At 43.2% G+C, this 23394-nt stretch overlaps 1 protein-coding gene across 6 annotated transcripts in view; it reads right to left on the bottom strand.

Annotated features, from left to right (window-relative positions):
• The window catches only part of thrb (thyroid hormone receptor beta), an 87601-nt gene that overhangs the window by 26715 nt on the left and 37492 nt on the right, over window positions 1–23394 (bottom strand). The gene's annotated exons all lie outside the window — the stretch shown is intronic.

Genomic DNA, 23394 nt, shown 5'->3' with positions numbered 1-23394 from the left:
CTAGTATACATTTCTTTTTTCTCCCTTTCGGACCCTCAAATACCTCAATATATCTTCTTTTTGTTGTTGCGCGCGTCCGCCCCCGAAGAGACGAGCGACATGTCGGAAGGAAACACCGCCGTAAATAAAAGCAACGACATAACGTGTGCAGGGAAGCTGACGTGCTTGGGTTGGCGATGTGCCCCCACCCCCCAAAAAAAATCATCGTGAGTGATGTTAAGTTCATGTTGAGATCTCAAGGGAAGAAAAGGAGTGGAGAAGAAAAAAAACAGGAGGGGGGGGGGGGTTATTATGATGAGAAAGGAAGGCATTTGTTGATGTCATCCGTGGGCTGGTCATCCCTCTCCAACAGACGGCAATCACGTGCAATCAGACTTAATGGGCACTTTGATGGGAACGCTCCCCCCCCCCCCCCCCACCCAGTACCCGTAGCACTCCTCAACCGACCTGTCCACGCACTCAAACGAGCGTGCACGTGTAGCGTGTGCACACACATGCAACTCATCTGGGGGGGGAGAGAACTAAATAAATAATGCAACGCCGCACTTTCCTCTGAATTATTGTTTTAATAACGCCGTCTATCCGTAAACAGCTCCGCATAATCAAGTCCTATTCGCGTGCGATGCTCATTTACATATTTGCTTGTTCACGTTCTCTCCGGGTCTGATTTTGCATTTATTCATTTGCTGAGTCGAAGCTCCTCCCGCTGTCCGTCGACACGCAGACAATCGGACACACATTCGGTGTTTTGCAAAGCTCACGTGAAGGATAATCTGCTTTTTGAATTTATTTGTATTAATAAGCGACGCAGCCTTCAAAAAGCATCGCAGGAATTAACGCGCAGCACCGGCAGGAAGGACTCGGCACACGGGTCCAGATGTGGGGACGACAAATGAAAAGCATGCTTTTTGTTATCAAGGCAGCAAGTTAACCACCTGTTGGAATTAAAGTTCTTTAACATCTGTGTAGATGCACTCGAAATACTACATGCGCCAATCACATTGAATATTAAAAGAAAAAATGTTTGATTCATTGTGCATGTTGTTGTTTTATTCAGTCGATCATTGCAATACAATACAATATTATTCTATATAATATACAAAACAGGAAGACTGAAAAGGTATCGGTAGAAGCAAAAATGCTTATATATTCCTATAAATTATTATAATAAAATAAATAATAAAATAAATATCAAATAACGAAAAAATAAATAAATATATTTACATACATCTTCCATATACATATATTTCAATCACACTTATAACCCTTAATTTTGTTGTTGAAATAATCGTTTTGAAAAATGTGAAAATGTGGCTTATGCTTCACGATCCTTAAGTTTCAATTCAGTTTCAATTCAATTTCAAGTTTTTATTGTCACATCCCCTTTTATACAAGTATAATCGGTTTGTGAAATTCTTATGTGCAAAACACCCGACAGCAGTAGCAGACTAAAAAAAGAATAAGAATGAGAATAAACTATACAATATCCACATACAAAAAGAAAGTATTAACAATATATGTATATAAAACAATGTAATAGAATATACATCATGACAATATATATATATAAAACAATGTAATAAAATATACACTTTTTTGAGACAATATATATATATATATGTATATACATACAATATATATATACAATATATATATATATAAAACAATGTAATAAAATATACACCATGGCCATAGATATTCACAGAATATGTTCTGGTGTATAGTGTTAATGAGGGTCTCAGTCCTTGTTCAGCAGCCTGATGGCCTGACTGAAGAAGCTGTCCCTCAGTCTGTTTGTGCGGCACTTGATACTGCGGTATCGCCTGCCTGACGGTAGAAGGGTGAACAGTTTGTGGCCGGGGTGGTTATTGTCTTTCATCATCCGTTTGGCCCTGGCCACGCACCGCTTGGTGTATATGTCCAGGATGGAGAGAAGCTCACTTCCAACGATGTACTGTGCCGACCGCACCACCCTCTGTAGTGCCCTACGCCACAGGGCGGTGCAGTTCCCGTACCAGACGGTGATGCAACCTGTCAGAACACTCTCGATGGTACTGGTGTAGAATGTTCTGAGGATGCGGGGCCATGTTGAATTTCCTCAGTCGCCTAAGGAAATACAGGCGTTGTTGGGCCCTTTTCACCACGTGAGTGGTGTGCGTGGTCCATGTGAGGTCCTCGGAGATGTGCACGCCGAGGAACTTGAAGCTGCTGACCTCTCTACTGCAACTCCGTCTATGGAGATGGGGTGTGCTCTCCTCTCCGCTTCCTGTAGTCCACGATCAGCTCCTTGGTCTTCTTGACGTTGAGGACGAGGCTGTTCTCCTGGCACCACTGTACCAGTGATCCAACCTCCTCCCTGTAGGCTGTCTCGTCGTCGGCGGTGATCAGCCCCAACACTGTTGTGTCGTCAGCAAACTTGATGATGACGTTGGAGCTGTGCATGGCCGTGCAGTCGTGGGTGTACAGGGAGTAGAGGAGAGGGCTCAACACGCATCCCTGAGGGGCTCCGTGTTGAGGGTCAGCGGCTCTGAGGTGGTACTGCCCATCCTCACCACCTGGCGGCGGCCCGACAGGAAGTCCAGTATCCAGCTGCACATGGTAGAGTGCAGGCCTAGACCTCTGAGCTTGGTGTCGAGCTTGGCGGGAACAATAGTGTTGAACGCTGAGCTGTAGTCCACAACCAGCATTCGCACACAACAGTTCCTCCCTCCAGGTGGGAAAGGGCGGTGTGAAGTGCCATGGCAATTGCGTCGTCGGTGGATCTGTTTTGACGATATGCAAATTGCCATGGGTCCAGCGTGGCAGGCAACATGGAACAAATGTAGTCCTTGACCAACCTCTCGAAGCATTTACTGACAATCGAGGTGAGGGCTACGGGTCTCCAGTCATTCAGGCAGGTTACCTTGGGGTGTTTGGGGACAGGCACAATGGTGGACATCTTGAAGCTCTCAGGAACAACAGCCTGGGACAGGGAGAGGTTGAAGATGTCTGCGAAGACTCCTGCTAACTGGTCTGCACATGCTCTGAGGGCGCCCGGGATGTGGTCGGGACCTGCCGCCTTCGGATGTCCACCCGCTGAAGGCTCTGCGCACGTCAGCCTCTGAGATGATCAGCAGGCTGGTCTCCTCGGCAGCGCTGCCTTGGCGGGCTGCCGTTCACGCCGAACCGAGCAAAGAATGTATTTAGCTCGCCTGGGAGGGAGGTAGAGGAGTTCTCTTCACCGCTGGTTCTCCTCTGAAGTCCGTGATTGTCTGTAGCCCTTCCACACACCTCTCACGTCATGGCTCTTGTGCTTTTCCTCCACCTTGTTCCTGCACTCCCGCCTGGCTCAGCCCAGGGTCTTACGGGGGGCGTGGCGGGCTCTTTTGTATTCCGCCATATTCCCGAGTCAAAGGCGGTGTTACGCTGCGGAGTGCAGTGCGAACATCGCCATTTATCCACGGTTTCTGGTTGGGATAAATCCGAACCGACTTGGTAGGAACAACGTCATCTATGCATTTCTTGATGAACCCGGTGACTGAGGACGCGTACTCACTGACGTTGTTGTCCGACGCGACCCTGAACATATCCCAGTCAGCACGCTCAAAACAGTCCTGTAGCATAGACTCCGATTGGTCCGACCAGCGTTGCACTTCCTTCACAGCGATTGGTTGCTGCTTAAGCCTCTGCCTGTAGGCGGGAGTAGTTGGATGGAGCGGTGGTCCGATTTGCGAACGGTGGGCGGAGGAGGGCTTTGTATCCATCCCGGAAGGGAGTGTAGCAGTGGTCGAGAATCCGCTCCCCCCGCGTGTTGCTTGTTATGTGTTGGTAGAACTTGGAGAACTTTCTTCAGGTTCGCTTTGTTGAAGTCCCCGCCACAATGAAAGCAGCCTTGGGGTGTGCCGACTCCTGCTCGCTGATCGCCCGTAGAGTTCCTTCAGCGCTATGTCCGTGTTAGCTTGAGGCGGAATGTACACAGCAGTTACGGTGACTGCTGTAAACTCCTTGTAGCCAGAATGGTCGACACATGAGCATTAGGTACTCCAGGTCCGGGGAACAGAACGACTTGAGAGTATGTACATGACTTTGGTTGCACCAAGATCTGTTTATCATGAGACATACACTTCCACGATCTTTACCAGAGAGAGTCTTTGTTCTGTCCGCGCGGTGGGCGGAAAATCCTGCCGGCTCGATGGCTGAGTCGGTAACCTCCTCCGACATCCATGTCTCCGTAAGGCAGATGATGCAGTTGTCCTTAGTTTCCCGGTGGAATTGAATACGAGCCTGTAGCTCGCATAGCTTATTGTCCAAAGACTGTACATTTGCCAGTAAAATGGTGGGTAGTGGGGGTCGATTGGCTCGACGTCTCAGCCTGACCAGCACGCCAGCTCGCTTCCCCCTCCGTCGGCGACGCTTGCGTGAGATCGCGCCTAAAATGGACGGAGATAGTTCCGCTACTGTTCCTGGCGGGACGTCCGAGTAAGAGTTGAAAAAAATGTTCTTTGGTTCTGAGGGGGGAGGGGCAGAAGTGTGCATCTGTCGTACGTTAACTGGCTGCTAACGTTTTGTGCAAAAATAGTCGCAATAAGAAGAATAAATAACAAAAAACTACTACAAAATCCGGGAGCTCGCAACACAGCAGCCATCACGTACGGCGCCATATCACAGTGATGTCACACGAGTCCACTGAGCAACAGGTGGCGGTAACACACCTGGATATGCCGTATAGTGCGTTTCATCATTTAAGGCAGACGAGACTGCAAAACAAGGACGTGAAGAACAAAACTAACTGTTGCACACTAAACTGGATATAAACTAAACTTGTTTGCGTTCAATACAGCACCACAGGGTTAGGATTGTGGACGGCGGTTTTAAAATGCACCATTTGGGGGTGGAGTGGGGTGGGTGGGGTGAGAAACTCTGAACACAACAGGAAAGAATGCATTTCCAAATCTAGTCTGCCAAAAGTCGACCTACTTAAGTCACTAACATTTCAAAAGAACAAACGCGCAGAACATTTGCTCTCCGCCACCGCCCAACGAAAAATGAGCAAGTTACGCGTATAGCAGTGCACAACATTCACCATTCAGATAGATCGTTTTTTGAAGTTAGATATTGATCCATATACGTTGATAGACGCCATTCCCGTGTTCAGCCGGGTAACGGCGTCCATGCACACGTATGACGAGAGTGAAGTAGTTCAATAACATCGTAAAATAAATATAACGTATGTTCCCTGGGCTGTTGGCCCTTTCTTGCCTCTCTGCCCAGGTGCACTGCATCGCTCCACCAGGTGGATCTGGATCATATCTTTTGGTTTTGCCCTCATCATAAATGTCTTAATGAGAGTAAATGACCAAGACAACGGAGTTGCAGTGCAGCTAATGTCCTCCATGTTCTCCATTCAAACTTCTCCAGGCCTATAAACCACGATATCGCAGTACTTTCCAAAAACATTTTCAGACTCTGATGCTATTACCCAGAAATGTGTGTGTGTGTGTTGGTTGAGAGAGACAGAGAGAGATGAAAAGAAAATGAGAGAAAAAAAAAAAAAAAGGGAAAAAAAACACCCACTGGTACACACTCTGTTACACAGTTTCCATGGCGATTTGAGTTATATTTGACACGGTGACGCACGCGTTCAGCATCCACTTCTTCGCCGTTAGTCTTCATCTTTTCTCCAGTGCAGCGAGCTAAATGTATGAATGGCCCGGGACTAAAGTGACATTTAGGGCCCCGTGTCCGAGGCCCGGAGACGGTGTCATAAAGACATCCGCGTGACTGCAACGGCGTCAACGGTGAAGTCATGGTGTCAACGGTGAAGTTAGGGTGGAGAGCTCCTCCTCAGTGTGGTCCTCCATGGCGTGTGTCATGGCTTTCTTTTGCTCGTGATCCAAACTCACGAGTCTCACAATTAATTCAATACTAATTCCTACGAATACTGAGCTTCAGTCCTCAGTCTGGATGGACACATCTTGCCGTGCATGTGCACACTGGATGTTTGCTCGTGCTCTGGAATGTGCAAGATGCAACAATGTGGTCAGAGATGCAATCGCTGGCACACACACACACACACACACACACACACACACACACACACACACACACACACACACACACACACACACACACACACACACACACACACACACACACACACACACACACACACACACACACACACCTTCAGGGGTGATCGCCCCACATCACCTTTTTTGCGCAGCGAGAGACGCCTCTAGTTTATTTACGACAGCATTGTTGTTGCACTCTGTTGTTGTTGTTGTGCCTCGGGCACCTGATGTGCCTTTGTGGGTTTTTTGGAGAGACGATCTGAAAAGCGCCGCAGGTAAACACGTATTCAAATGTCCCACATCACGGAGGCTTTTCCCCAGGCTCTGTCCTATCGGTTATCAACGTAACACAAATGCTTCTGCTGCATATCATCGGCATTTAACACGGGGGTCATGTTGAAATGGAAATGAATATCGTGAGAGAAGGAACGCGCTTTAGGGCGAGTTGGGTCATGTTAAAACAATAAAGCATAATGTCTGTAATTATCTTATAGTGATTGGCAGCAGTTGACTTTGTGGTAACTGTGAATCCCTCAAGTATATATATATATATAAATATAAATATATATATAAATAAGTATATATATATATATAAGTAAATATATATATATAAGTATATATTATTTATAATATGTATATATATAAGAATATATAATATATATAAGTAAATATATATATATATAAGTATATATATAACTATATTATTTATAATATGTATATATATATATATATACATACACTTTCTTGAAAGATTCACAGTCTCAGGTTTTAATCTAGAGCCAGTTCCAATACATTTCTGGTGGATTTTTTTTTAATGTCCTTGTCTTCAGTGATCCACATTGGGGAAAAAGACAAAAATGTTCTTTGGTTCTGAGGGGGGAGGGGCAGAAATGGAGCTTATTATGATGTAAGGCCAGTTCTCTGGTGAAGTGTTTCAGGGAGGGAAGAAAGCTGCAGCCCTGAAGAAAACCGGTTCAAGGTTTTCGTGCTTGTGTAGTCACAGTTGTGCGTTTCTTTTCACTGCAGCAAAGAGCACAAAGAGACAGAAATTAAGCAATTACTCCTCTGACAATGTAAACACGACACACCGACTCATTATCAAAGTACCGGGGCTCGATTCACGAGGATACATCACTAATTACTAACAAATGATTTAGCAAAACCTCCGTTGTTTTAATTGCGTGAGAACACGCATGTTAAAACACCGTTTATAATATGTTCTACAGCGGCAGAGAAGCAGCTGAACTCAGAAAAGTGATCCAACGAGACTCTTTTCCACTTCTGAGACATATTTCTAGTTTCGACGCCTGCCGCGAGATTTAGTGTCGGTCGTAAAGGAGCTCGAGCTGTAAATCTGCATGTGATAGGAACAGCAGGGTAGAAGGTGGGTCTCGTCTTTAAACCGTCGCCTTGAGCTCTCAATACAATCGTTGCATCTCTTCCAGTCCTCCTCCCTCGCATAGCCTCAAACTGATCTCCTGGGAAGACTTTCAAAATAAAAACGGGAAACGGGACCGTGCCAGCGCCACCCGAATACACCCCCACTCCCCGTGGGGCAGTAATCTGTATGTAGCATTTTCAGATTAAGTTAAAGTCCGATTAATCAGGATTTACCAGCGTTCTTTGGACAAGTATGCGGTGCGGTGGGAATACGCATTTCATTTGGGGGAGTTGTGAGGTTTTTTTAACACAATTCGCAACACATGGCCTCTTGCCTGTGTACAGTTTGTCTCGTACATAGACGTAAACATAAAGTAGTTTGAAGAACGGAGGTTTTCAAAACGAGCGGGACGTGACTTCAGTTGGAACAAAATATTTGAAAGGGGCGTGGCCACAGGACGCACCTCACTGGGGCGTGTAACGTCGTGGTGTTACCGTGTATGCACCTGCACTTAAAAAAAAAAGTTATCCATACATATGGTTGAGCATGAATATTGTGTTTTTCAAAATAAGGGCAAACAAATCTGAATATGTTGTGCATGTCAATGTAGTTAATGAGTATATTATTTATTTTACAGTAGAGGCTTTTAATGTGAAGCAGCAGAAGGTGTTTTAGTTTGCATCAACATCACACCTAAAGCTTCAATGGCACGAGGAGGTTGGATCAGAAAACAGTGTGAAAAGTATAAATATAAAAACATACATGAAGAAACACGGCCATGAATCTGAATATAATAAAAAAAATCAGCTTAAAGCACAAGAAAGCAGAACGCCGCTGCAGCGCTGGAGGCCGAGAGTCCTCGAATGACCCCAAACTGAACATGATCGAAATGAGCATCTCCTCGAAGACACGCATTAATATGCAACCGTGTAAATATATATATATTTTTTTAAAGACAGAAAACCCTCAAGTAGACCTTCCACTGAGCAGAGCTTAATGAAGCGAGCACAAAGACAAAGATAATTGATATAATTGGTCCGAGCCTCCTCCTCCTCCTCCTCCATCATCATCAGCAGATGGAGTTCATCTTAAGAAGTCACCCTGAAAATCAAGACTTTCATCCTCCATCTGCTGAAGAAGATTGTGTGGTGCGTTTGAAAAGCTCCGTGAAAAACAAAAATGGCAAGTGTTTGAAGGATTTGGGCATCGTTGCCGTATTAAGTGCATCCCAACTCGAGGTCCGCTCACTAGTTTTAATGGGGATTTTAATCAGCATCTTCGCGAGCATGACAAATTGCATCTTGCAAAAAACAAATAAAATAAAACAGATGAATAATTAAACAAAACAATCCAAACTCGAGGTCTTCTTCCGAGCTCGCGGAGCTTTGGACCAGTCCACCTCACTTCAGAGCGGCTTAACAATGTGGACGAGTAGATTAATGTGGCAGCGGGGGGTGCGGAAGCACAGCTGCAGAGTAGGTGATTGAGGAGGTGTGGCTCGAGGAACGGTGCCGGAAGGGGCAAGGTGGCCTCGGCTGCACCGGATCAGGATTTTGTCGTCCTCTTTATAGACGCAGAGCTAGCGCTGGAGAGGAAACCGGAAACCTGGCCACGGAGCTGCTGAGACACCGTGTTGAAAACAAGCAAATAAACAACAGTCTGATTGCAACCTGCCTGGGTGTGAATCCTTTCGAGCCGCGGACACCCACGAACGTGTCACAATTAATTATTCAGTCCATTAAAAAAAACTTCTCATCTTCTCTAACCATAGCTCCAAAATCAATTTGGGGTTTGCACCAATCGGTTTATGAATCAATTACTCCAACAAATACTTTCGGTCATCAATCAAGAAGAAAAAAGAAAAACGTTTGCCTCCGACTTCGATCAGTTTCTACGCTTTATTGTTAGAAACTTAACATCTTTGGATTTTAGATGGATGTTTTTATAAAACCAGACATTTTAAAGACTAAATGAATCATTGATTAGCACTTTCCTGGTAGAAGAACAACATCATAAGAGATGTTTATTGCAAAGAAGCCCCGTCAATTATAATTATAATGGAAAACATGGAATAGATTGATGTAAGGAAGCCAATTTAATGTAATTTAATTAGTCAGTGTAATCAGCTTTGTTTGTGTTGGCCTTTGGATCAATATGTAATGTGACAGATGCGGTCTGATGAATTGTAATTGATGAATTGAAATCCATTATAGAAGAGCAGGTCCATGGTGGCTTAATATAAAATATTACTTTCAAGAAAAACTAGTGCGTAACTCAGCATTTTAGTGTTTTTGTTGGCATCATTGGCTTGTGAAGTGAGCTAATATATAATCCATAATAGCCGATATATATAAGATATACGTTATGGTTTGTAGTCTTGATTCATGAGATTATAAAAATAGTTATTCCATCGTCTAAATAAAAAGATCACGTCAATCTTGTCGGAATCAACAATGAAAATAATACGCAGTAAATCCTCTGATTTAAAACATGGAAAGAGAGAGAGAACGTTTGTTAATATAAGACCATGAATCAATCGTCAATGATTGACAATCAATCCTCTGTTGATTTACCAATCAATTAACAAACTATTCAGACACTAACGAGCTGTTTCCAAAATGAACGATTTGAAGAGGATGAATATGAGCGAAGATTACCTCCGCATAGCAAGATGTGTGTGTGTGTGTGTGTGTGTGAGACGCAGAGGCTTACGTTGTTAAAATATAGGAAATAATGTGCAGCATTGGGATTCTGCAAATAAAGAGGAGAAAAATATCTAAATTCCATGCATCTCTCGCCTTCTTAACATCACCACCTTTCACAACACACACACACACACACACCACACACCCTTCCCTCCCTCCCTGGCTGGCAGTCTCTGCTCTCGCCTGTACGAGCCGGTGCGGGTCACATCAGGACAATGCGCCGGCTTGTAGACTCGGTTTGCAGCAATGCAGAATGATTTTTTATTTATTTGTTGTTGTTCTTCTTCTTCTTCTTCTTCTCAGTTTCATGGACACTATTTCAGGGCCGGATGAAAAAATATTTTTTTGAAAAAAGAGAAAGGGGGGTGGGTAAAAAAAAAAAAAGGAATGCATCCTTCTTCAAATTGCTGACAGCGGTGGGTGCCGAGGGAAACCATTGAAAAGAGTGTATAAAGCAGCATCGTAGCATCATAGCGTCTGTCTGCCCCCCCCGGCTCCCCACATCAAAAGTGTGCGCCCATCCTAAGCCGACAGAGCACCACGTCGCTGTAGTGTATGCTGGGTAAGAGAGGACAACTCAGGACACATGCAGGGACTTTAAGGATACTGCAGTAAGCTGTTCATAATGAAAAAAAAAAAATGAAAAAAAAGGAGGAGGAGGAGGAAAAAGATGCAGAGAGACGGAGGGCGGCGAGGGGAGAAAAAGGAGACAAAATACCGTCTGGATCAACGAAGGATGGAGGAATTGAATTTTTAATTCTGACAAATATCAACGCAGCGGCTCTCCGTTTTTTTACGTGTTTGTGCCATGAGATCTGCACCAGTACACAGAGTCGTAAGGATTTTAGACAAATTAGGTGATTTCTTTTCTCTCCCCTTCATTTGTTTGATATTTTTATGATTTTTTCTCAATCATTATGAAGAGAAGCTTCTCGTCTTTCAGTTATTTTATATTTTAATGATTTTTTCTCAATCATTATGAAGAGAAGCTTCTCGTCTTTCAGTTATTTGATATGTTTATGATTTTTCTCAATCATTATGAAGAGAAGCTTCTCGTCTTTCAGTTATTTTATATTTTTATGATTTTTATCAATCATTATGAAGAGAAGCTTCTCGTCTTTCAGTTTGTCGTGAAGTGTTTTTTCATCGAGAGATGACGCAGTGAAGAAAAAAATATAGCCGCATGAAGCGATGAACCGACTGTGACTTGGTCGTGTTAACACTGTTAACACGGTTCATTATAAAGCGCTGCATGTCATCAGATTGCAGCTCTTTTCACAGATTTAACGGCAAAAATCATGCACTGTTGTAAATATTTTTGTCATGAATTGAGTCATTTATTTCTTAATCAATCAAATTAAAAAAGGCAATGCAGCATTTTCTTTAGATTTAAATGTTGTATTTATTGTTACACCTGGTGGTATTCTCTACTAATTTAGTCTAATCAGTGATTATAAACATACTTGTTCCTAAATTTTAGGAACAAACATATTGCTGGCTGGATTATAACGTGTAAACAACAACATTAAATTATTGTTACGTAAGATTTGATCAGTCAGGGACGAGGTTGTCTTCTCGGAGATGTATTTGGATGCAGGTGGTGAGGAGGTGGGACCGCAGGGGGGATGACACGAGGCGGCTGGACAGGAACTGAACATTAGAAATATAAATCTCACTGGTCCAAGATGAAAAAGGACGGTTAAAAAAAATCTGATCCAACTCATTTCAGCACAAAAGATTAATCCAAGCAGACTGAGATTCAAACACTAAATCAGAAAAAAGGGATAATGGCCACAACAACAAAAGGATTAAGAGAAGTTGTTAAAGATTTTGAGTCCAGCTCCGGTTCACATGCCAACCTGGATCACACGGCTTCACCCCGGCAGCGTTGTTTACACTGACCTCGCATGTTGTGTCAACTCTCTCTTCCACAGCTGGTATTTAACAGCCCAGAGAAGCCTCTGTTGAACTATCGTATATAAAACCGTGTCTCCACTACGACCTCTGTATGTATGCGTGTGTGTGTGTGTGTGAAGTGGTATCTGAAGTGCATTAGCGGGTGAACTCCTTTCACCACGAATGCCCAGAGTGTGTGCCCGCAGCGGACAGGAAGTGCACCGTCGGCTCTGATCAGTCGCAGCTGCAGCTTCCTGCTCGATGTGACATTGAGGAGGCGACCGGCGTCCAGACCCGAGGGAGTCACGCCATTTAGATCTTAATACCGCCGTTAAAATGAGATCAGAGATTTTAATACCAACACTATAAACTACCCGAATGGCTTTCATCTCATTCCCAATAATAAGACTGTACCTTGCTCGAGCTGCAACGGGTATACATTTTCGTTATTCATTGTTCTCTTGATCAATCGATAAACTCTTTAGTCCCCGAGCTCGAGTTTACTATGTACTAACGTAGGAAGCGGACGTTGTGAAGCCCAGAGTTCGGCATTTTGGAATATGGCCGTCGCCATGTTGTTTTTTTTGGCAACCAATAGACAGAAGTTCCCATATTTGTAATACGCAGGAGTGACAGAGGCGTCGTATAAAGCTCTGGTAGCGCCGGTGACTTGTCAACCACAGTCAGCCCGCCCTAAAGCACACCCTGCTTTACACTCCGTTTTATGCTAAATGGGAACATAAATGTACTAAATGAACGTCATGCTGTATTAAAGAAGACGTGCAACTAGTGAGTGAGACCATAATGTTAACTATGTTGACTGAGGTGATTACATTAAGTGAGAAGTAGGGTCATCTTTTCGTAGACCTTTAATACAATCGAACTTAAAGTCGAAACCGGAGGAGTCGCCCCCTGCTGGTCGGTAGAGAGAAGACATGTTTTAAGACACCAGAACCAGAGGTCGCCAAAGACACTAAATTGACTATCCTTTTACAATCCTCGCACCAGCTGGAAGCAGAGAATGTTTGAGGCTTTTACTCGATGAATGACAGACAATTAATGTAGTCGAAAAATGTATTTCAATTCACGTCCCACAACGCCTGTATACAGTATGACTGTAATCCTGGAATGCACACGAAGATGCATTTCAGCAGCTTTAACCCAGACAAGACTTTCTGAGAGAGGCGTCATCCATTATTCATAATGGTATGTAAACAACCCTGGAGGCACGATGCACATTATACGCTCTCTGAGCAATAACGCAATGAGTTAAACGGCAACGCTTTTTGACAATAAAACGGGAATTTACCTCGTAATTCAGCACCAAAGTGCGTCTGTTTGTGTGCGGTCGTTGACTTCGAGGAGACTCGCATGCTTGGTGGTGAAGAACCGACCTTCAGACCCAAACTGTCGACCCTTCCCCCCCCCCGCCCCCCAACCCAGCTTCCTGTCCCCGTCGGCCTATATATGCCATGGACTGTCAATACTTAACGCAAACTAATTTCATCCAATAGTCCAAGCCGTAATTCATCTTTGACTAGTCACTAAGGGCAATAAAACTGCACATGGATGCATTGAAACTACGGTGAACTCTGCACTGTGAACGCCTCACCGTGCTCCTCACAGTAGAACGCCGTTTCAGAGAACACGCCACACTGAGAACTCTCACTTTGTGAGAAAGTCTCCCGTGGCGTTTTAGAACAAATGTTTTGCTCCAGTCTTCCCAGGTCCCACCGTAAAGGTAATATATGGCATAGGAAGTGAGCTGTACGCCCAGCACCTAAATTCAGACGGCAATAAACCAGCATAACCGGGGTCTGGGTTTTCCTCCCTGCCCTGAAACTACGAGGCAGAGGACGGAGGCAAGATGGTCGCCAAGCCGGCTGGACCGTGTTACGGCATTGGACGAACGGGATGGGTGTCGGAAGACGTTTTCCGCAGCATTCAAAAAAGGCAGTAAAATCAGAGAAGAAGCTGAAGAAAATAAGTCAAATAAAAAATGAGGAACTTATGTGGAGGGGATTGTGTTGAGGGAGTAAACAAGAGCTTCGAAATGTAACTCGATTAGCTAAAGTTATGTGTTGTTCCGACTCCACGCGTCTCCATAATCACGCTGACGGTCAAAGCCAACCCAACTGCAAATAGGTCAGTCATGGGCACCCAAGGATTTTCTTCAAAACTCCTCCGATTGGTCGGTTTCGATATCACTAGGGCAGAAACCGGGATACCACACTGGTGCAACCCTCTGTCCCTAGGAACCATGCCAGGTTTAAAGGGTACCTGTAGTGCAAAACAACAACGTGCTACATCCATTCGGCGCATCAAATAAATCATATTTACCCCGCTGCTATTGTCAACAAGTCACGCATAGCCCGAGGATTTACATTTCTTTGTCAAAATTCCGAATCCGTGGGCGCAGCCATTTTGCTAGTTATTTACTCCAGCTCAAAGCTAACTATGACGAGAGTCGTTGAAAGGAATTCAGCCAATCCGAGCCACTTCTACACGCTGCTTCTTGGGATAGATCGGTGGCCTCAAGAATTACACAATCTATATCAGGGTGCTCAATACGTCGATCGCGGCGACCTGCCAGTCGATCGCGCGTAGTATTGGTAGATCGCATGACATAAAAAATTGGCCCGCCCCTGTCACTTTCTATAGCGCCACATTACAGCAGCAGCATGTCATTTCTGTCTCTACGTGTTGCGTTAACAGTCCTCTGCCCGCCGTCTCGCGCGCGGAGCTCCCGACACCGGTTTGCGCGCATCGGGACGGACGGAGCAAAGAAAAGTCACTAGCACCCCGAACATGTCGGCGAACATTGCATCAATGAAAGACATCTCCAGCGCTGGCTTATGCGCGATGTAGCTATCAAGCTCACGCTTTTGTGTGAAGCAGATGAGGTCTAATGACACTATATCAGGGCTCTCAAGTCTCACGCATTGAGCGTGAGACTCACGATTTCGGTCTTATCTCACGCACTCCGCCACACATCTAATTCCTCACGCTGAAAAACCTCTCGGCTATTTAATGCTTGAATGCAGGGGTGCTCAATACGCCGATCGATTGTTGAGTAGAAATAGTCACAAGCACCCCCGTTGACAACTCTTTTCGCTCGATGCCGCGCGCAACAGTCAGCTGTATCGGGTGCTGATGGAAATCTCACGCTTGCCTGTCTTCAAAACTTGAGAGCCCTGCTATATCATCGGACATAAGTTCGTACAACAAATGCACTCTATGTCTGTTTTCTGTGGCACACATTTCCCACAACTGCACCAAACGTCCCGACTTGCGTGCACGGTCCGCACGGTGAAGCATCTGGACCGGCGGTCCTTCGGCATCAACTTCATCAGAATCATCGCTATCATCGCTGTCACAATTCACTAAATGGGGATAGTCTGCTTTTAAAGGTTCAAACAAGTATCCAGTTGCTGAATCAGACAATCTTTCATCGTCCATATTCTCAATCTCTCAGCATTTGTTTGCGAGCGCTCGACGTTGTTTACATTGGTATCTGAACACATCCGCTGTGGCTGGCTGTCGATCTATCAACGATCTGACGTCACACCACCCGCGACATATTCAAGCTCCAGTGCAATGTCGCATGTCGGATTTGAGGACTTTGAACAGCCTAAACTACGTATTGTTATTGAATACTGGACCGTCAGTGCATGAATACACTTTAGAAACACATTATCTTTTGATCTGGCTACATATTGTTTTGCACTACAGGTACCCTTTAAGGACACACACACACATAGGGATGAGAATTGATACGATTTTAACGATTCCGATGCCTTATCGATTCCTGCTTATCGATTCCTTATCGATTCTTTTAGCGATTCTTATTGGGCAAGGGGTGGAAAAAAGAGCACAAACGGGTTTATTTACATTAATTTTCTTTTATATAATTTTCTATAATGCTGCACACACCATAAACAGTATGTATACATACACATTTACATTTTTTTAAATAACCAAAAACATTTATACATATTCCTCTTGAACTTAAAATAAAACTTACATAACTTAAATAAAATGTATTCTGTTTAATTTAAACATGTTCCTAGAAATTACAGTGCTCCTTCCTTTTTTTGAAAGGGTATATGAACTGAGCTGCCAAAAATGAAACTAGCAGTGGCAAATACCAAGTGTGCAACCATCAATTGTATGGATCATCAACTATTCTTGTGCAGAAAAATAAGCACGTCTGCTTTCTCCGGGAGGATACGCGATCTCTCAGGACTTATTGTGTCTCCAGCCGTGGAGAACACTCTCTCAGATGGGGTGGAGGTGTACAAGACGTGCTAGCTGTAGCCTGTGACCCAGACAGACGACCAGCCTCTGAACCGGTCTGACTCTGAACCTCATCAGCTAAATTGGATGGCAATGGAGATTATTTATATAGTGAAAGCTGGTTTACACAATGAAACAAATGGCACTAACAAAATCGCTGAATTTACTGAGCTGACATAAAGCCACATTAAGAGGGGAGGCAAACACGACCTCTGCCTCAATGTAGGGGGCTGAAAATGGAAGATTCTGGAGCTAAGCAAGCGTAGCTATATGCTAAAATCGATATGCTCAGTTTAATAATGGGTTAACACGATAACGCGAACGTTTGCTGATAACACACGCCCTCCGATAATTAACACCGTTACGATCAAACATTTCTCAAAACTGGACTTTCAATCCAAACGTGAAGTGATCAATAACGGGACCAATGCCGGAGCTAAAATGTATGCTTCAAACGACGGGACAGAAGATAACTTGATCGACTCGACACAATAAAGGCAAATGGCTTCACACAGTGAGTGGTTGTGATCACTTCTGAGGAGTTTACCTTGGACAGAAAGAGATGAAGAGCCGGCGTTAGCTGAGCTGCTGCATCGAACACGTGACATTCCTGTCATTTAATTCTGTGCTGTGTTCAAATGCTTCTTCATATTTGTTGTATTTCCTCCCTTCGACGAAATAGACTTTTTACACACGTTACAAGTGGCGTAGTTGTCATTTTGTCGTGTGAAATAGAGCCAAACTTTAGAACGCTTCTGCCTCGTTGCCATGTTTGCTGCAGTCTGAAGAAGAAACGAAAAAAGTTTGCGCATGCGCAACGCCACAGAGGACCGTTAGCAGAAACGTTAAGGAATTTGGCTGACGATCCCAAACAATCGGTTCACTGGGAACCGGTTCTAAAACAGAACCGGTTCTCGATGCCCATCCCTACACACACACACACACAGCTAAAACCCTATCATTACACAACATGATATGCATGTGGAACACGGTGGATGGCTAAATGCTCCACATACATCCAGACAGTCTGACCTCCAGCCAACCCGCAGTGTACATACACGCCTGTAAACAGGACGTCACACTGGGCCGAAGACCAGAAGCCGGACTCTGGATCCATCAAGATTTGGCGAGAGGTCGGCATTTTTTGTGTACACTGGGCTCATCTCCATCCAGCAGCAGCTGGGGCCACAAGACTGAATTGATTTTTTTTTTTTTTAACCCTGAACACCACACAAACACACACACACACACACACATAGCTTTTCACCAGCAGCTGTTTGGGGAACAGGCGGTTCTGGACAACAACACAACGCTGTTCCCTTGTGAAAAGGATCATTTCAGTTTGAAACAACTTGGGTTTTTGTTTCGAGAGTCATGGCCATCATTTCTATCAATAACAAAATCAGTCAATGCAATCACCAAAAGTCTTGCAAAAAATCCAAGAAACACCAAATTAAAGTAATATGGTATTCTGTGACTTTTAGAATATCTCCATACCAAATAGGCAGATAAAGACAATGGCACCATTATCCAGTATGAAAAGCAGAAAAGGGGACCGACATCACAGTGCTGTGCAAGTTCTTCCTTTTATCCAAGCACTCAAGTCATTTGGCATAAAAATGTTGCCGGATTTTAATTTCAAGAAAGAGCGGCACCGATATATTAAATTCACCTGCTTGAAGATGTCCCGCTTGGTCATGTATCGTGTTTGCGTGAGCAGAAATATGAAGCCCGTATCCTACGGACCGTCCCTTCATGCTGGGATGCCTCTCGGCAAAAATAATCATCTTGATAGACCGGAAAGTGTGAAAACCATCCCTGCTTTAGCCACGCCCTAAAGCATACTCCGCTTTATGGTCTGTTTTACTCTAATAAACATAATTTACTGAATAAACATAATGCTGTGTTGAAGAAGACGTGAGACCATAAACTGAGGTTCATGAAAATGTTTTACAATGTTTGCGAAAGGTAATAAATCAAATGAGAAGTAAGGTCGTTTTCTCATAGACTTTCATACAATTCGATTCCGCTGTGGGTTAGGGTTCACTTTTAAAACCAAGCTCCATTTGGTTGAATTGTGACATGCAACCGTTTCAATAGATTTAAAACGGGTAACACATGTTAATGGGTTAAAAATGGGCATGGTTTGAACTTGGAAAACTTTTCTTTCTTTCCAAGCTAAAAGAGATCTCGACGAAAATAAAAAAAGAAAACAGTGGATTCTTGATGATAATGCCGTAAACATCTTACTTCACTTTGAAAGCAAGTAAATCGAAATCGACACTTTTGCTCCCTTTGCTCTTCAGTAGAATAACAAAATATCAAAATCCGGTAGAAGAGATGGATCTTCATCACGAGTCCGGTGAACGAGCTGCAGTAAATGTGGCTTGAATTTCGGAAAACGTGTCCAATTAATGACGGGCGGATCAAAGAAGCGTGGCTCTTTCCATTCGATCTTCATTCTACGACGTAACCATGATAACGAGCTGTGGACGCTGAATAAGATGGAAAATGAGAGCAGAAGACGCACTTCCTCTGTCGGGACGTTGGCCTGGGGCTTCACTACAGTGTGAGCGATTCGCAATATTATAATATAATATACTACTGCAGGGTTTCCTGGGATTTAAAGCCTGCTGTGGAGTTTAACCGCTCCTGCCTCCAACAATATATATATTTTTTAACACCTTTAAAGGATGTGACCTGAAGATTAACTTCATTTAAAATAGCTCGGGGAACTGAACCTGCTTCTTAATGTCAGATGTTTTGTTGTTGTCACAACCAATTATCACAAAAGTACAAGAGATGGACAATAAAACATTTACTGCTGCAGTTTACTGCCCTGAATGTAGGCCGAAGCCTCCGGCCTCGATACGCCGGTGTTGGTTAATATTTGGCCGAGGCCACGTGGACAGTTTGGTTTGTGACCTCGAACCTGCATTAAAAAAAACATCCATCTGTTCCAACTTTAGTAACTTAAAAACTGATCAACTTTGATCAGTTTGTTTCTTTGATGGATAGAGTTGACAGGAAGTAATAGAAAAAAACTTTTTGGCAAGTGGTTGACAATATAATATGAAGGAGTATAGTATAATATAGTATATGATTTTATATTATATTATAATGTTGAATTGGACACATAAACACTCGTTTATTTTGACTATGTAGTGGCACTCCGTCTCGTTCTGGGTCTTCTGTTCCACACTATTGAGATCAGTCTTTAAAAAGCTATTAATTGACACGCGAGTGACACAAGTAGTTCTTTCATACAAAATGATGTTTACTAAAAAACGTATAGTACATGGTCACACGGTCAAAAAACTATGTCGCTTCCAACAACTCTGAGCTCAAATACGACGTACAGTCCAACACAAAGCTGTTATACTGACGTGACGTCATCTGATTGGAAGCTTACATTCAGACAAATTATTCAACTTTCAAATACAATACTAAATTATATATGTTAAACTAAACATTCTTTCAAATAATAATGAAAAGATTTATCTTCAGTTACCTTTTAAAATCTTTTTAAACTAAATTATTATAACAAATGAAATCATGCATTTGGCTCTTACAGACTAAATCCTAACTTAAAGAACATTTGTCATGGCAACCCAAGCAATCCAATGGCCAATATAAAATTATAATATATTATAACATCAAATCATATAGCATTTTACAATTCAATATTATATCAAATTATCGGCCCCAAACAATTTAAAAGCCAACTGATGCTCTGCAGATTTTCAAATAAATATTATACTTCCCCTCAGGTGCATATATATATATATATATATATATATAATATATATTGCTCATCTCTCTTGAAAACCAGACTCCAGACTCCATTACACCCACTCACTTGAATAAAAAGCATATATATATATATATATTCCTCCTGTTGCTATATAGGAAAATAATACAAAATCCTGTTCATTCTCAGCAAGGCGCTGGTTAGATGCCATAATTGTTCCTTTGAGATTGATATGAACAAAGCAAACCTGCATCCAGGAGAAAAAGGATTTGATTCCTTCCATCCCAGTAAAAAATAAACAGGTGTTGTGTGTTAAAAGATAACCTGTGGAGGTTTCTTTGTACACACACACGTTTTGTTTATTTATTTTTCACATTTAACAATTCGCAGGAGACATGAACATTGTGCGTTATCCTTAAGGCCTTTTTAAACATGTCGAGTTCATTTATTCCCACAGAAAATATAAAAATAAAAACGTTGGCGAAACCTAATCTTACACTTAGAAACCTGCATTATCACGTCGGCTTTTGGTGTTGTTATTTCTCCCTCCGATAGCGTATTGCTCATCTCTCCTGAAAACCAGACGACAGACTCCAGCATTACACCCACACACTTGATTAAAAAGCCACAAAAGTTTTCCTGGATTGCGTCTGCATGTGTGGTCTACAGCACACACATACACACACTCACACAGACTCACACACACGTCGGCTCGTGACTGTAAATACTTCATAAAACTGTTTTATATAAAGTGTAATAATCCACTTAACTTGCAGTTGGAGGCGTCCCGCCAACAATTTGTTTTATGTGATCTCCGGGTAAAATTCCTAATGGGGGCAATTGTCAATTTTTTCCATCCATGGTGTTACTGACACTCACTATTGACGTGTCTTCACGGTCTGAAGAACTGACCTTTTCCTTTAGCCCCTCCCCCAAACAGCAAGCGTCCAATCACAGCTTAGCTGTATCACGGCGGGGGCAGGCAACTACATTTCATTGTGGGATTACATGTTAACTGAAGAAGAAGAAGAAGAAAGAAGCCACAGTAGGCGACTCTGCTTGGAGCACATCATTCACAGGACGAGTGGCACAGCTCTCGGTTCCAGAAAGGAGGTTCGATCATGTGAATGTGGATCTGGTGGTTTCACACACACCTCCTGGACCAAAACCGCTCTAGAGTCCGAGGACAAACCCTTCAAAGACGACGTTGGCGTTAAGCCGGAGCAGGCGTCGGTGGATCGCGTTAAGCCAGCACATCTGGATCTGGACCAGCCGATAAGGTGGGCGTCCTCCTATACTTTTAAACACGCCGCTGCAAGGCCCGGAAGCTTCCTTCAACGGCCGCTGTGCCTCCTGGAACCAGAGTCGGGCTGGACGATCCATTCGGGCCCCGAGACTTTGAGTGTTGTTTTTTGTTTTCTCTAGTCTTGGTGAATTCTGGGGGGGGGGGGGCGTATGTAGGGGACTCTGCTTGGAGCACAGAACTCACAGGACTAGTGGGGGTGGCTTACAAAACACGTGACATGGTCCCCTTTAAGAGGTTGGTATCGTCACCAGGGCAACGAGGCGGCGTCGAGGGGTTAAAGGTGACGAGCTGTCAGTGTCACAGAGGTGTGCAGCCAAAGAGATCAACTTTGTCTGCTGCGCTCCTACACCACCACCACCACCGCCACCGCCACCACCACCACCACCACCGCCCTGCAGCGCGTCTCCGCTGTGTCTTTCATTCCAAAAGCCTTTCATCTTGTTTTATGTAAACAGCGAAGACACAGACACACCGCGTGAAAGTACAAACGGTCATGTGAGCCGAGCAGCCGAACAAGTTTACGTTACATCGACATAACAGTCAGTTATGTCATGACGGCTACTTTCCATTCTTGTGGATTGAAGTACGGGGGTTTAGAAAGCTTCACGGTAAATAACTGTAAATTCTGCGTGTGGAGTGTGAGAGTGGAACGCTTCACATGCAACCATAACAACAGTCATCATGGAGCGCATGCTGGTAGAACGTGTGACACACTTACAGTGACGAGCTCACCGAACGCCGCTCTACAGCACCCCTAATGGTACAACACCCGCTAAATAAAGTCCCCCCTCCAGCGTGCCAATTAAGAGTTAACAAAAAGCAGACACACACTGGGATTTGGCACAGTTGCGGCATAACTGTAACTCATTATGACCACAGGCGGGGGCATTTACCGAGCTATAGACACCTCCACTCTCCACCACACATGTGTCCGTTTATATGTGTGTGTGTGTGTGTGTTCGCTTACTATGGAGGACTTAAAATGACTTTAGTATGAATAAATAAATAAATGCATGAATAAATACAAGAATAAATAAATGCTTAAATCAATGTATAAATAAATAAATAAATGCTTAAATAAATGTATAAATAAATAAATACAATAATAAAGAAATACAATAATAAAGAAATACATTTATTTCATGATGTCCTGTTGAGTTATAACTTATATTTATTCATTCCTGTATTTATACATTTATTCTTGTATTTATTTATTTATTTATACATTTATTGAAGCATGTATTTACTTATTTAAACATTTATTTAAGCATTTATTTATTTCTATATTTATTCATGCATTTATTTATTTATACTTAAGTCATTTTAAGTCCTCCATAGCTTACATCTGCTGGCAACATTAAAATAAAAGGTGAAGAGCAAAGCTCAGGTCACAGATTGATCAACATCTGGCTCCAACATCTGCAGAACTCCTGTTCATCCGACCTCGGGCAGCGCACTGAAATAGACTACGATACACACACTCGGCCTCGGCGATGCCCGCTTATTTACTCTTACCTCTTAAGAGTCTTTAGCCTTCATTCACTGAGGCCAAGAAACAAACACAGAGCATGAAAAGGAGCCGGGTTCAGAAGTCAGATGGCCTCTGCCCCTCCAGCTCCAGTCCTTTACGATATTTAAAGACAAGGAGACGGATACATTTCATCTCGGCAATGAGAGCCACGTTAAGCTGAAACGTGCACCGTGCGGGTTCACACATGTCGAATAAAAAGCTACAGTTCTGGGTGTGATGAGAGCATTCTAGACAGATGTTTTATTTTAATTTTATTATTATATATATATATATATATTATATCCTACGGTTATATATTCTTTATAGTTTTAATATTGGGAACAAATATTTACAGGCATTAAACAACATAATGACTGTAGTCATTTTGACAGGTGACCCTGTTACTCAATACATCGTTAATGCATTTTTTAATATTATGCATACATTTCTAGTTTTCAAGTTTCATGAAAACAACAATGTCATTTAGAACTAATTATAA

Source organism: Pseudoliparis swirei, chromosome 1, assembly GCF_029220125.1.
Source record: "Pseudoliparis swirei isolate HS2019 ecotype Mariana Trench chromosome 1, NWPU_hadal_v1, whole genome shotgun sequence".
NCBI lineage: Eukaryota > Metazoa > Chordata > Actinopteri > Perciformes > Liparidae > Pseudoliparis > Pseudoliparis swirei.
The sequence above is the reverse complement of the archived record's forward strand: the minus strand, read 5'-3'. Positions and strand labels throughout refer to the sequence as shown.